Source organism: Rhincodon typus, chromosome 36 (assembly GCF_021869965.1).
Source record: "Rhincodon typus isolate 14 chromosome 36, sRhiTyp1.1, whole genome shotgun sequence".
Taxonomy (NCBI): Eukaryota; Metazoa; Chordata; class Chondrichthyes; order Orectolobiformes; family Rhincodontidae; genus Rhincodon; species Rhincodon typus.
In genome coordinates this window covers 7,116,207-7,132,958 of record NC_063367.1, presented here as the reverse complement: position 1 = coordinate 7,132,958, position 16,752 = coordinate 7,116,207, and positions in this window count along the sequence as shown.

Sequence of the window (16,752 nt, the reverse complement as noted above, 5' to 3'; positions counted from 1 at the left end):
ATCCAGCTCCACACTGTGTTATCCAGGTTATAGTCCAATAGATTTATTTAAAATCACAAACTTTCAGAGCGCTGCTTCTTCATCAAGTGAAGGAGCTGCAATCCGAAAGCTTGTGATTCCAAATAAACCTGTTGGACTATAACCTAGTGTTGTGTGACTTTTGACCTTGTCCACCCTAGTCCAACACCGACATCTTCACATCACATCTTTCAACTAACATCACTAAAGTTGATTATCTGGTCGCACGTACCATCTACAAAATGCACTGCAAAAATTGACAGCACCTTCTAAACCCATGATCATTTCCATCTCGGAGTGCAGCAGCTACATGGAAAAACCACCAGTTGCAAGTTCCACTCTGAACCAATTATCATCCTGACTCAGAAATACATCGTTGTTCCTTCAGCATCACTGCGACAAAATGGCAAAGGGTGATCCTTTGAATGTGGAGACCAGTGGGCAGGTAGCAAGGACAAGAGGAACCCTATCCTTGTATCCAGAAGGAGGGGAAGGGGTCAGGGCAGAACTGTGGGGGATGGGTCTAACAGAGTTAAAGGCCCTGTCAATCATGATAAGAAGTGAATGGGGTCGGGGTGGGGAGTAGGGGAATTCTCGGGTGAAGTGGAAGGACGTCATGTCAGAGGCCCCCCTGTGGAAAGTGGCATCATCAGAACAGAGACAGAAACAGAGAAATTGGGAGGATAGAATGGGATCCTTGCAGGAAGCAGGATGTCAGAAAGTTTAGTCGAGGTAACTGCAGGAGCTGGTGAGTTTGTAATGGATACTGATGGGCAGCCTGTCCCCAGACAGGAAAACAGTGAAGTCAAGGAAGGGAAGAGCCAGAGATGGACCAGCGAAGGTGAGAGAAGGACAGAAAGTGGAAGCAAAACTGTTGAGTTTTTCCAATTCTGGACAAGAGCTGGAAACAGCACGAAAGACATCATCAATGTATGTTTTACGTATTGTATAAGTCGTGCCCTGGTTTGCCTTACTGACTTTATAATCTCACAAAGAGACAGACATGTCTGGGACCCATGTGGTTACACACTGCCACACTGAATGAGTTAAAGGAGAAGTTGTTCAAAATATGAACAAGTTCAGCCAGATGAAGGAAGATGGTGGATGGAGACTGTGCATGTATGTATGTACTCAGCTAGAAATTACTTTGGGTTGACCTAAGATCAAATAAATCTAAAAACAAATACTGTGTTTTTTTTAAACCAACCAACATTTTACAAAGACACTTTAAATATGACAGAAGCATCTGCGGCAAAATCCAAGCTATGTCCATGAGTTTGACATTTCAATTTCCGTCTCCCTGTTGTTAGTCCCAGTGTCAGTTTGAAAGGTTCTACCTATTATGGGCTGTTTATTCGACAGATAAGGGTTGATGTCACATTACAGGATTGTTTGTAAAATGAGACCAAGAAACTTGAAGGCAGAAAAAGCAAAGGAACTGCAAATGCTGGAATTGCACAAGAGTTAACATTCCGTGATATGATGGAGCCCATTAACATCTCAAATGTAAATTCCATCTTATAAAATGCTTTGGAAAGGTAAAAGTGATCAATAGTTTTCATATCGGTTTGAGTTATTTTTAAAATTTGTTTATGGCAGCGGATAGAGTGCAGATCAAGCAGGCTGCTTTAGCCTGGACGGTATCAAGCTTCCTGGGTGTGCATCTACCCAGGCAAGTGGAGAGTATTTCATCAGACTCCTTACTTGTTTCTTGTAGATGGGCAGGCACACTCTCTGACCTACTGTTGTAGCCACAGTATTTGTGAGGTTGGTCCAGTTCAGTTTTTGGTCACCTCCAAGATTTTGTTGGTGTAGCATTCAGAGATGGCAATGCAATTGACTGCCAAGAGATAATAGTAGTTAAAATCTCTCTTGTTGGAGATGACCATTGCCTAGAACTTGTGTGATGCAGATGTTACTTGTCACTTACAGAATCCCTACAGGGTGAAAGCAAGCCATTCAGCCCAGCAAGTCCACACTGCCCCTTCTGAAGCGCATCCCACCCACACCCAACCCTATACGCCTGCATTTCCTGTGGCTAATCCACCTAGCCTGCACGTCCCTGGGCACTATGGGCAATTTAACATGGCTGATCCACCCAACCTGCGCAGCTTTGGACAGTGGGAGGAAACCTGAGCATCCAGAGGAAATCCATGGAGACACGGGGAGAATGTGCAAGTGAATGAGACAGTCACCCGAGGCTGGAATGAAACTCGGGTCCCTGGTGCTGTGAGGCACCATTGCTAACCACTGAGCCACTGTGCCACCCCAAGATTAGGTTGTTCATCTCTTGCTGCATGTGGACTGCTTCAGTATTTGAAACATTGTGAATGGTGCTGAACATTGCACAATTAGTTAACATCCCCACCTCTGACATTATCATGGAGGGAATGTCATTGATGAAGGTGGTTGGGTCGAGGACTCTACCCTGAGGAGCTCCTGCAGAGATGTTCTGGAGTTGAGGTGACTGATCTCCAACAACCACAACCATCTTCTTTTATGTTAGCAATAACTCCAATCAGTGGAGTGTTTCCCTGCCGATTCCCATCGATTCCAGTTTTTGTCAGGCTCCTTGATGTCACACTCAGACAAAAGCTGCCTTGATGTTAAGGACAGCAACTCTTCCCTCACCTCTGGAATTTAGCTGTTTGGACCTAGCCTGTAATCAAGGTCAGGAGCAACTGGCCCATACTGCGTGTTGGTCAGCAGGCTATTTCTTTTTAAACATCACTTGAAGCACTCTCAACATCCCTTACATCATTTTGCTGATGCTTGAGAATAGACTGATAGGACAGTAATTGGCCAAATTGAATTGGCCCTGACTTTGAGGACTAGACATACCTGGACATTTGTCCCCATTGTTGGGTAAATATCAGTGTTGTAGGAACAACTTGGCTACGAGCATCATCGTCATCATCATCGTCATCATCAGTGGTCCCTCACAGGGTGAGTCTGTGGCTGACTGTACAGATCGATGGGGCTACTGCAGGCTCTGTTACACTTAGGGCAGGGGAAGGGGGCGGTGGGGCAGGGGTGGGTGGGGCAGGAAGTGGTTGCAGGGCAGGGGTGGGTGGGGCAGAAGGTGGTCGTGGGAAAGGGGGGGTGGGGCAGGGGTGGATGGGGCAGGAAGTGGTCGTGGGGAAGGGGTGGGTGGGGCAGGAAGTGGTCATGGGGAAGGGGTGGGTGCGGCAGGAGGTGGTCGCGGAGAAGGGGTGGGTGGGGCAGGAGGTGGTCGCGGGGGAGGGGGGGGTGGGGGGGGGTTGGAGCAGGAAGTGGTCGTGGGGAAGGGGGGGTGGGGGCGTCAGTGTGACAGAACACTCCTTATGTTCGCCTTCTTCTTTCTCCCAACGACAAGTCTCGAGGTGCTTGTTGCCTTCCTGGATGCTCCTCCCCCTCCACTTTGGACAGTGTTGGGGCCAGTGATTCCCAGCTGTCTGTGGAAATGCTGCACTTCGCCAGTGAGGCCTTGTGGGTGTCACTGAAACATTTCCTCTGTCCCCCTGGGGCTCAACTGCCGTTTCGTAGCTGGGAGTAGAGCATCTGCTCGGGGAGTCTCGTGTCGGTCTTGCACACAACGTACCCATTGCAGCTGATCAAGGAGGGTCAGTGCCTCGGTGCTGGGGATGTTGGCCTGGTTGAGGACACTGGGGTTGGTGCGTCTTTCTTCCCGGGGATTCACAGGATCTTGCCTAGGCAGTGTTGGTGGTACAGCTCCAGCGCATTGAGGTGCCTGCTATAGACAGCCCATGCCACAGAACCATATAAGAGGGTGGGAACCAAGCTCTGTAAACCATGAGCTTGGTGTTGGATCTGATGAAGTTGTCCTGGAACATCCTTTTCCTCAGGCGGGGCTGAAGGCTGCGTTAGCACACTGGAGGCAGTGCCGGATCTCTTCATCAACAACTGCTTTGGTCAACATGACACTTCTGAGGTACTGGAAGTGGCTAAAAGTGTGGCTGGGAACAGCAGTCCTCAGTACTGTTGCTGGAATATTGTCAGAGCCCATATACTTTGCAGCATCCCATGCCTTCAGCCATTTCTTGAGATCATGTAGAGGGAATCGAGTTGGGTTACATATTCGGATTTTTTAAAAAAGTCATTTACTGTTATTGAAGTGTTTCATAGTGAGCAAGGTGACAGAATCTGTACCTTTGACTCAGTGCTTTCTTTCACTGACAATTTTAAAAATGAAAGAGGAGGGTTAATGGTAGCCACGACTTTGCTGGTTCATTCTTTTGGAATGAGATCTCTCTGCCAAAACATGTTTTTTATGCGTCCTCCTCTTGTTTTAAATTATTTTAACAGGGACTTTGTCAAACATAGGAGCTAATGGCTAAAATAGCAACAGCATTCATTAAAACTCAGTAGATTTTTGCATTGTTCATTTTTAGATTGGATGAATTATTTACTTGTATTGTTAGAGAAACATTGTTAATTACCATATTGGCTTACCTGCTGTTTTGAAAAGCATTCCCTTAATTTATCCACAGCCTCGGTGTGTAATTGCGCAGTTTTCTTTTTTCAAAAAGAAAGTCTTACTTTGGCAACTTGCCATTTTGTCAGGAGAAATTAAAGATTAAGACATCTGATTTATAAATATTTTTCTTAGCAATGAAAGCAGTCAAATTTTTCAAGGACATAGCTCGATTGCAGTTGAGAATTATTTTCTCTGTCCCTAAGTCATGACTGATGTGCTGTCATTTGCCTACAGGTACCATGCGATGTCACTGTTAAATTGGGACCAGTACAAATTGATCTTCTGTGACATTCAGTCTTGGCAGTTACTCCAGTGAAACTGTGAAACAATTAAACAGAGGTCAGAAATTTCAAGGTTTAATGATCTGCTTCTCGGCTGGGTTGAGTGACAGAGACAGATAATATTGTTATCGATTGTAGATTTATGGGGGGTGCAAATGGAAGGTGTTGTTCACCTTACAACTGTGTCTACGTTCGAACATAGTTATGGCTAATATCCTGAACACTAGTTTGTGACAATTGAGGGAAACGGAGTATTACAACTTGGCTGAGAGAAAGCTTCCTTTAGATTGTCACACACTCTGTACAATGATGAATGACAATGGCCCAGATCGAAAGATCAGTGTCAGTGCTGAGCATGTTTGTTGTTGCCTGTGAAGATTTCCAGGACCCGGTCTTATTGTAATTTTTCAAGCCCTATCTTCCAACTCTGGCTAAAGCTTCCAAGGATGGTGATGGGAAGATTATTGAGCAAAGACAAGACAAAAGAAGAGAGGACATTTTGATTTTCATGATGCTGTATTCAGGTAAGTTTATAAAAGGTCAAGCCTGCATTAGGCAGTAGGGAGTTAGAGAATGGATGGAACTGGGTGTCAATAGGTCCTGTCCGGTTTGTAACACCTCCAACATGACCGGAGATCTGTTGTGGACAAGGACAGTTTCTTCCTCCGCTTCGTCCTCATCATCCTCCCCCAAACGTTGCCCCCGCTTCTTCAGTTCCACAACATCCAGCACATTTTCTATATGCCAAAACATTGGACGTATTCAAGAGGCGACAAGATATAGCACTTGGAGCGAATGGGATTAAAGGTTACGGGGAGAAAGCAGGATCAGGCTCTTGAGTTGGATGATCAGCCATGTTCCTATATTTCTACCTCACCTCACTGCCTGCTCCAATTATGCACAGCACAGCAGGCCAAGAAGATGCTGCACACCCTGACTAGATAATCCTGCAGTCGCCCCTTCCTGCCCAGACCAGTCCAAGTAACAGAACTGCATCTTCAGCAGTCTGATCATCTGCTCCACTACAGCCTGGTCCAAGCATGGGCTGTATTCTATCTGTGCTCTGCATCATTTAAGGAGTTGTGCAATGGTGCCATCAGGCATGGTGGCAGTGGGTAGGCCTTGCTCCCCCCCCCCCCCCCCAGTAACCAGGCTTGTCAGGCACTTAGATCCTTAAACATTCCAGGTACACGAGGGTGCTCCAGGATGAGGGAATCATGGCAGCTGCCATGGTAACGGACACACATCTTCAGGTGATCACGGATAGCCTGAATATTTAAAGAGTGGAACCCTTTTCCTGGGATGAATTTTGTGGCGATGTGATACGGCCCTCTCAGTGTCACTCTGCACCTGGGACAAGGCAGCCATGTTTCAGAATCCTGCTGCCCCAGGTGCAGCACAGACCTTGTCATGGGGAAACAAAGTGAACTGGAGTGATCGTACACAAATCAATCACCAGTTTGATGTATTTGTGGGAGCACGGCCGACAGATCCCACACAGGCCACCCGTCGCTCCCTGGGAGGAAGCAGTCACATTGACGTTCAGAGAAGCTGTCACCTGCACAGCCACTGGGAGAGGGTGGCCTCCCAACTCCTGCAGGCCTCAGGCCTCACCCCAGCTTCCAGCACAGTTCCATCACAATGCCCCGGAAAATACGGACCCTGCACTGACTGCACTTTGCTCCTCCCCTGGGAATGGTGTCAGGGCCAAAGAGCTCTGGTTCTCTAGCAGAGCCCATGCATCCTTATGTAGCGTGATGGTGTGATGTCTCCTTAAGCTGGGTGCTCCTTGTCCTTTGTGGGTGCTGCTCCTAGGCTTGATGTCAGTCATAGAAACATAGAAACATAGAAAACAAGTGCAGCAGTAGGCCATTCAGCCCTTCAAGCCTGCACCACCATACAATATGATCATGGCTGATCATACAATTTCAGTGTCCCACTCCTGCTTTCTCTCCATACCCCTTCAAGGGGAGGCGATGGCCTAGTGGTATTATTGCTGGACTGTTAATCCAGAGATCCAGGTAATGTTCTGGGGACCTGGGTTCAAATCCTGCAACAGCAGATGGTGGAATTTGAATTCAGTAAATATCTGGAATTAAGAATCTAACGATGATTGTAAATCCATTGCTGATTGCTGATTGTTGGGGAAAAAGCCATCTAGTTCACTAATGTCCTTTAGAGAAGGAAACTGCCATCCTTATCTGGTCTGGCCTACATGTGACTCCAGACCCACAGCAATGTGGTTGACTCTTAACTGCCATCTGGGCAATTAGGGATGGGCAATAAATGCTGCCTAGCCAGCCTCATTCTTATAAATTCGAGCACGTACAAGCCGAGTCGATCCACTGGGGAGGTGATGGCCTACTGATATTATCGCTGGACTGTTAATCCAGAGACCCAGATAATGTTCTGGGGACCTGGGTTTGAATCCATTCAGATAGTGGAATTTGAATTCAATAAAAAAGCATCTGGAATTAAGAATCTAATGATGACCATGAATCGATTGTCAGGAGGAAAAACCCACCTGTTTCACTAATGTCCTTTAGGGAAGGAAACTGCCATCCTTACCTGGTCTGGTCTACATGTGAATCCAGACCCACAGCAATGTGGTTGACTCTGAACTGCCCTCTGGGCAATTAGGGATGGACAATAAATGCTTCCTAGCCAGTGACGCCCTCATCCTGTTAAAGAATAGAAAGTCTTTCTTCATCTGTCATGATAATCTGTGGAATCCTGGTCTCCTATGAAGTAACGTTGATATATTTGATCTAGTCCATTTTAAATATAGTCTCTCCGCCATTTTAATCCCTACATACCAAGTGCTTTAATTTTAGCTAACAGTCCCTTATGCAGAACCTTAGGAATATCTTTGGAGAGCCTGTACAAAAAGATTGTGCCTTTGCTAATTTAACACTTACATTTATTCCTCTTTATGTTATAGCGATTTTAACCTTTAGTTTTGCCAATTACATAAGAAAATATAAATCAATTTTGATGCAGTTACCACTGAACTGATGAATTGTGACTGACCTTAAGGCCTTGCAAAAGCAAAGACGTAAATGCAGGATATCTGAAATACAAAAAAAAGTCCTAGAAATTTCTGAAAATGCTCGGCAGATTTGGCAGCATCTGTGGAGAGAGAAACAGACTTAACGTTTCCAAGATAACACAGTGTAGAGCTGAAGGAACACAGCAGGCCAGGCAGCATCAGAGGAACAGGAAAGTTGACATTTCGGGTTGGGACCCTTCTTTAGAAGTAGGGGAGGGGGAAGGGAGCTGGGAAATAAATAGAAATAGGAGGGGTGGGTCCGGGGAAGGTAGGTGGGTTGGTGATAGGTGAGTGCAGGGAGGCAGTGGTGGGGATTGGTCAGTGAGGTGGGAGAGAAGATGGACAGGTTGTGTCAGGTCAGTGAGGCAGGGATGAGAGGGAGGGTTGTACATGGGATGAGGCCGGGGATGGGGAGATTTTGAAACTGGTAAAGTCCACATTGAGACCATTAACATTTCAAACTTGTGATCTGTCAGCTGTGCATTGATCAGTTTCGATAATAAACTTCTGCATACAGCAGAGAACTTCAATTCGCCCTAACCCTAACCCTAACCCTTTTCTGAAGAAGGGTCGAGGCCCGAAACGTTACCCTTCCTGCTCCTATGATGCTGCTTGGCCTGCTGTGTTCATCCAGCCCTGCACCTTGTTGTGTTCAATTCGTTCACATCAGGTTCTGCAGAAAATATTTTGCTTTCAGAAGCAGGAGGTTGGTATGGAATGGTGGAGATTTTTAATCAGAGGCTACACATGAAATGGATAGTTTCACTCTTGTTACATGATAATAAAACATGATTCTTAAATTGTAATATCTTAAAACTGTTAGAAGTATACAGTACTTCTAAAGTGAAACTAGATGCTCAATAGGAAAGGTTAACATGATTGTCAGAAATAATTCTTTATTCATTTTTTAGAAGCCCAGTTTTGAATGCAAGTTCATGCCTGAGAAATCCTGCAGCTTGATGATGTTGGAAATTTCAGGAGCATGATTTCATGGAATTAGAAACAGGCTGAACATCTGAAATGAAAACAGAGAGTGCTGGAGAAACTCAGCAGATCTGGCAGCTTTTGAGGAGAGAGAAAAATCAGAATTAGTGTTTCAAATCCAGCTTGACTGTTCCTTGGAAGAGACTTCAGGATTTGGAAGAGATGTTTTGCTGGACTCAGAACATTACCTCTGTTTTTCTTTCTTTCCACGGATGCAGCCAGACCTGTTGAGTTTCTCCAGCACTTTCCATGCCTTTTTAAGAACCAGGTATTTACAAATTTGACACTGCACAGAAAAACACATAATTATATCACGGTGGCTCAGTGGTTAGCACTGCTACCTCACAACGCCAGGGACCCGGCTTCAATTCCACCCTCAGGTGACTGTCTGTGTGGAGTTTGCACATTCTCCCCGTGTCTGCGTGGGTTTCCTCTGGGTGCTCCGGTTTCCTCCCACAGTCCAAAGATGTGCAGGTTAGGTGGATTGGCCATGCTAAATTGCCCATAGTGCCTAGCGACGTACAGGCTAAGTGGATTAGCCATGGGAAATGCAGGGTTATAGGGATAGGATGGGAACCTGGGTGAGATGCTGTTTGGAGGGTCAGTGTGGATTCGATGGGCTGAATGGCCTGCTCCCACTGTGTAGGGATTTTATGATATCCATGTTGAATGAGACATACAATTTGAGTATGAAATGTAATTATCACACAAAAATGTTGTGAAAGAGATATAAATGGGTGTTGGAACATGTACCCCTCATGATTCAGTGTAGGTTTGATCAACATGTACATTGAGTTCAGAACGGAAGCATAACGTTTTGTCATAAGTGTCATTGTTAATGCATGTATGTGCTAAATCTGTGACCACTAACATTCAATATTCATGGTAGTTTGAGGAGTAAATTATATATAAATAGCATTTATATATGTAACTACACTCTAGCAACTTGCAGATACATGGTGTCCTCAATGTAGTAATCTGTACTAAAGTTCTTCACAAGAGTGTAAACAGGAAAAATTGACACTGAGATGTTCAAGGAGACGTTTGGACAATGAACAAAGATTATTGTCACAAGGCAGATTTTAAGCATTGTCTTAAGCAAGAGATCAATGTGGAAAAGTTAAGCCAGGAAATTTCGGAACATAGAGCCCGAGCGATTGAAGGCATGCCAACAGCCTGCAGAGTGAAGGAAACTGGGCAGAATTGGAGGAATGCAAAGTTCACAGAAAGATATAGGGCTGGAGGAGGTTTCACAAACAGGGAAGGGCTTTAAACACCAGGATGAGAATTTTGATGGACTGACAGCCAAAGTAGGTCAGTGAGCACAGGGATGAGGAGTGAGCAGAACCTTTTGCAAGTTAGGACATGAACGACAGAGCTTTGTATGAACTTAACTCTAAAAAGGGTGAAATATGGGAGGCTAGTTGAGAGATGATAAGAAGCTAGAAGTAAGAAAAGCGTTGCTGTGAGTTTTAAGTGGGATGAGACTGGGATGGAAAGGGTTGATACTTTCAGATAACGCACATTTCATGATTGCAGCTGCAGTACTGTGATAAGAAAATAACTGGAAACACCTAACCCAGCCAAGCATGTGCCAGTATCGAATTGTTGGGCAATGTGTAAAAATTCCTTTTGAAAATCAAGGTTCAAAGAGCAATTGCCATCAGATAACATCGGGCCTATGGTAAAAACCAAAAGAACTGCAGATGCTGTAAATCAGAAACAAAAGCATAAGTTGCTGGAAAAGCTCAGCAGGTCTGGCAGCATCAGTGGAGAGTTAACATTTCAGATCGAGTGACCCTTCCTCAGAACTGGGTCAATGATAACCTTCTGTCCCTTATTGAGGTACAAATGAAAGTTTGAGGTTTACTTGGGAAAGAGGTTAACCTCCCGTTTCATTAAAGCAGTGAAAAACACTCCTGATGAAAAACAATGCTGTGGAAACGGGGGACAATTCCCCAAATCTCTTATTGAGTGTTGCTCAGTATATTAGAACGGATGCAACTGTGCTCCATCTTAATATTTGTGAAGAACTATGAGTGTAATGTAGATAAAGCTATCAAATCTGCCCTTTTCTGTAACACGGAATGAATACACTTGCTTCATATTTCAAAGCCTCTATTTTTGGTTTTTGTCTCTTCCATTTTTCGTATTATTTTATGATCCAACACCAGTATTCAAAGCTCATTTGTCAAACTGCTTGCCCCATGAGGATTCCTATTCAAGATGAATTTTATTGTGAATAAGACAGGAAAACATTTTAAATGTAAATGTATGGCTGTGACTGCATATTCTCGTCACATGAACCGCTCCCATGAAAGGTATGATAAATGATAAATTATACCCTTTGTTGACATGTTCATTGGGTTATTTATGGCTCATTAATTGAATTGAAAAGCTTTGTTGGCACAGCAGGGATCTGGCATTCTGTTTGCTTTACTGTGAATGAGGACAGTTTGTACCAGATTGGGCTTATCTGTTCAAAGTATTTTGCTGGGAGTAAATTGCACCTTCAAATGAAATTACGCCTTTCGCTAAAAGTAAGTCAGGGTTTTCCGAACTTCAGCGTGCTTTGGTGGTTGTAAAGGTTTGGTTTGCATGCAACATATGACACAATATGATAATGAAGAGTGGGAAAAGAGTGCAAATATCAGCTGATGTTAGGGTTAATGCTCAAGTGAGGATTCATGTTAAAGGTAGGATTAGGAATGGACCGAGTGTGAGAGTTTGGGTTGAAGCTAGCATTAAAGTTAGGTTTGTGGTTCATTCTAGGATTGGGACCTGGTTACGGAAAAGGCTGGGGTTAACACTTTGGTTTGAGTTAGGGCTATGGTTCAACTGAGGCCTGAAGTTAAAGATTATATTTGGTTTAGGTTTAGTTTAGTAAATTTCCTGCATCTATTATATTTTGACGAATGGTGGGATCTGTTGTTCTTTAATTCCAGAACATGTCAACAAACCACGTAACCTATCATTTATCAAACCTTTCACAGAAGCAGTTCATGTGAGAAGAACAAGCAATTTATATTTAAAATGTATTCCTGTCTTTTTATTCACACTAAAATTCATTATTGCAGGGCTATGGGGAAAGCAGTGGCGTGGAACTAAATGGATAGCTCTTTCAACATGCCAGCATAGGTAAGATGGGCTGAATGTCCTCCTTCTGTGCTATATGACTTTTGTATTGACTGATGTAACCCAAGTTTTATTAAGATGCTAGAATATAAGCTAGCACGCAAAGATTTCATAAAATCCATATTTTGCTCCCAATGTGATGATTCTAGAGGCAGGGGAGTTTTGTCTAAATCTATGGTGCTTAGATTTAGATTTTATTGTCATGTGTCCTCAAGTACAGGAGTACAATGAAAAGTTTATAATGTCAACACACACGGCACCATGTTAGGTACAAAGGTACCTAGGCACAAAAAACTTAGGAATAAAGCAGTAAGAGAAACAAAGTTAAGAAGTTAAACGTTGCCCTCATAGAATAAGTAGAAAACTAAAGAAATAAGGTAATGGTTAACATTAAATGCCTTCTTAATTTAAACTGGTGAAATAAAGGAATTAAGTTAAAAGTTCAGCAGTCTTTGATGAGTCCTCCACCTGTTTTGCTGTCCAGCAGGCCTTCAGCTGCCTGTTCTCGATGCTGATAGTTCTTGGGCTAATAGTTACACGTGATTCTACTTTCTTGCCGTGAGGAGATCGAATGGTGAATCAACATGAAAGCCGAGCCAGACTGCTGTTGATGCTGGTCTAGCACACTCAGTACACAAAGCAGGGCATTGGTATGATGAGTACCATAAATTAGAGGAATGACCTCAGTAGACCTTAGCAGTCTGTGTAGGAAAGAAAATGGCCATGTAAAAGCGAGAGCCAACTAATTAAGGCAAGGTAAGCAGAGGAACAGAAGAACAGATCATAGAACCATACAGTACAGAAGAGGCCTTTCAGCCCATCGAGTCTGCACCAACATAAACTGCACTAGTCCCACTTTCCATTACTTGACCCATAGCCTTGAATGTTACAACATTTCAAGTGCTCATCCACTGTTATCGTTGTGAGGTTTCCCAGAACAGGTTCCCACCATTCTCTGGTGAAAACATTTTCCTCAAATTCTCTCTAACTTGCCTGCTTTTCACCTTAAAATTATGGTGCCCTCCTTGTTATTGACCCTTCAATAAAGCTGCTTCCTATCCACCCTGTCCATGCCCCTCATAATCTTATCCACCTCTATCAAATCCCCTTGCAGCCTTTGCTGCTCCAAAGAAAACAACCCAAGCTTATCCAGCCTCTCTTCATCGCTAAACTTCTCCATCCCAGATAATAAATGGTGAATCTCCTTTGCAACCCCTCCATTGCATCACAATTTTTTGCGGCCTTCCAGATTCAACATTTAGTTTAGAAATGTTAAGTCGTACTCTATGTCCCTCAATATTTTTTTCAGACAGAGCAATTTCTTTTCTGAATGCTTCTGCATTCTCAATCCAAGATGGCGCCGCCAGCATAGTGAGGTAATGTTCAGGCTCCTGGACCCATCTGCTCCAGGTTGATCGCATCCTTCTTTCTCTTTCCTGTTCATCATCTTCCTTTCTCTTTTCCTTCAACTTCTTCCTGTCAGTGGCGGAGGAGGTATCACAGTGAAGGAGGTGTCACAGTGGAGGAGGCTGGAGCAAGACTCATGGCAACAGCAGCAAGGCAGAGGCTGCAGTGTTGGCTCATGGTTGAGGTAGGCCCGGAGCAGGGACTCTACAGCTTTGGATGCATGGTGGGCCGGGATCGGGTCTCCTAGCGATGTCGGGCCCAGATTGGGTCTCCTAGCGATGTCGAGCCATGATTGGGTCTCCTAGCGATGTCAGCAGCAATGGAACCGGGGACTCCAGGAGCATCAGCAGGAATAGAGACTTGTTGTGGCCTGGAGACCGGAACACCTTACAGAAACCCTGGAGACCTTTAAAAAACCAGGAGCTGTGCTTGGCAAGAAGGACCGTGAAGTTGAATTATTTCTTATTTTTCTGCCTTTATATTTTTCTGTCAATTGAACAGAAGTTGAAGCTCTTATTTAAGAAATTTATTTTTGTTCATTTTGTTATCCAAAATGGTGCCAGATTGTGGCAACAAAACACTTTGCACTGTATTTTCCCAAATACATGTCACAATAAAATCATTCAAATTCAAATCCTTCCTACAGTGTGGTGACCAGAACTGCACACAGTACTCCAGTTGTGGGCCAACTGAAGTTTTGTATAAAACTCCAACTTCTCATCCTTATCTGTACTACTAAAGGAAAGTCCAGAGAATATGGGAACATAGGAACTGGAGTTGGCTATTCAGCCCCTCAAACCTGTTCCATTATTCAATGAGATCATGGCTGATCTGTGACCTAACTCCAAATACTTGCCTTTGACCTATATCCCTTAATACCTTTGCTTGACAAGAATTTATCTATCTTAGATTTAAAATTAACAATTATTACAGCATCCACTGCCATTTGTGAAAGAGAGTTCCAAACCTTTACCACCCTTTGTGTGTAGAAATGCTTCCTAATATCTCTTCTGAATGGTCTGGTCCTAATTTTCAGAGTATGCCTCCCAGTTCTAGAATCACCAACCAGAGGAAATAGTTTATTTTTTCTGTCTTTCCTGAATGTTTCCTGCCTGTTCCTGTTAATATCCTGAAGACTTTGATCAGATCACCCCTTAACCCTTTAAATTCTAGAGAAAACAGGCCTATTTGTACAATCTTTCATCATAACGTAGACCCTGAAGTCCAGCTGTCATTGTTGTAAACCTACGTTGTATTTCCTCCAAGGCCAATATATCCTTCCTAAGATGTGGTGGCCAGATCTGCTGACAGTCTCCAAGTGGGGTCTAACCAGGCTTTTGTATAAGTGCAACATAACTTCTGCATCAGTTCTGAGGAAGGGTCACTCAACCCGAAATGTTAACTCTGATTTCTCTCCACAGATGCTGCCAGATCTGCTGAGCTTTTCAAGCAAATTTCTGTTTTTGGTTCTGATTTACAGCATCCCCAGTTCTTTCAGTTGTTATAACCTCTGCATCCTTGTACTCCAGCCCTCTAGTTATAAAGTCCAACATTCCATTAGCTTTCTTGATTATATCCTGCACCTGTGTGTGACATTTTAAAGATCTATGCAGCCGAACCTCCAATCTCCATTGTATTTGACATCAAACCATCTGGAAAGACTACTGATCTATCCTTTTAGAGTGCAAAATGAATAACCTCACACTTGCTTATATTGAACTCCATCTGCCACAGTTTTGCCCATTCATTTTGTTTATCAACATTCCCTTGTAATTTTACGCTGTCGTTTACGCTGTTTACAATATTGCTGAACTTCCAAAGAAACTTGTAACGGGTCGACTCTGAAGTTTTTCAGTGTGGTTCTGCAAAAAGAGACTGTTAGATAAAATTAAAACTCGTGGAGTGGAAGGCAAATTGGTGACCTGGTTAAGAGATTGGTTGGAGGGTAAAAGACAACAGGGAGAATGTTTATGCACCGAAATTGGAAGAAAGTGTTGTCCCACAAGTGTCTGTGTTGGGACCTTAATGATTCACTACATTTATTAATGACTTTAGATAACACAGTAGAGGGACATATATCCAAGTGTGCTGATGACAAAAAGGTTGGTGGTTTATAAATACTATAGACAGAAACATAACATTAAAGCGTCATTGATAGATGATGTGAGGAGACAAAACTGTAGCTGATGGATTTCAGTACTGTTAAGCGTGAAGGCATTTATTTTGTTCCGAAAGTAATACATCTGAGTAATTTTTAAATGTTGAGAATTAGAGCCGTGGACATCCAGGGGTATTTAGAGGTCCATTATACCCAGGTTATTAAAATGTACTGGTCAAGACAAAGAAAAATCAAAAATCCTCTTAAAATACAAAAAGGAGGAAGTTTTTTTTTTGTCTCAGTAAAGCTCTGATTTGAACATATCAAAGTATTCCACATATTTATAGGCATTGCACCTTGCGAATATTCTGACCATGAGAGGAATATAGTGTAAATTCATCACAATGTAAATTATGAGGACAGATTATATAAATATATTGCACTTTCAAATAGCCCAAGGAACTTCATAAGAAACTTAACAAGCAAAATTTAAGCTGATCTACCTAATGTAATATTTTGGGCAAGTAATTGGAAGCTCGGTAAAAGAGGGAGGTTTTAAGATGGGATTTAAAAGAGTGAGTTCCAAGGGTCGTAGGTTTAGAGGAAAGGAACTACAGACTGAGCAACTGAAGAAAAGATAGGGTGTAGCTATTAGTGAAGGTCACGGGAAAACACACACAAACACACTTACATACACACACAGACACACACACTCACAAACACACACACACACACACACTCGCATTTACACTCATACTCACACTCACACAGACACACACACTCACATATACATGCGCGCACGCACACACACACACACACACACACTCTCTCTCTCTCTCTCTCTCTCTCTCAGGGACCCCACCATCCCATCTAGGTTTAGAAGATTCTGCCCCAGTGATTAGAATTTGAGAAGAAAGGTCTTGGTGGATCAGGAGCCGATGTGGAATCAATCAACAGAGGGAGCAAACTTGTTGTAAATTAAGCTGTGGCAACAGATTTTCTGATAAGCTTATATTTTCAAAGGATGCTAGCTTGGAGACTAGCCAGAAAATCATTGGAATACTGGAGTCTAAAGGTTTTTCACAACAATTGATGTTGAGATGACTGTTGGCCGTCTTTTACATAAATAGTTACGAGAAAAATGAGGGGATTTAAGCTATTTGGATATGAAGCAAATCTATTCCATCATTCATTAAGATCATGGTTGATCTTATTGTGGCCTTAATTCCATTTTCTTGCCTAATAGCCATGACCTTCAAATCCCTTGTCGCTCATAAATTTGTCTAAATCAGCCTTGAATATA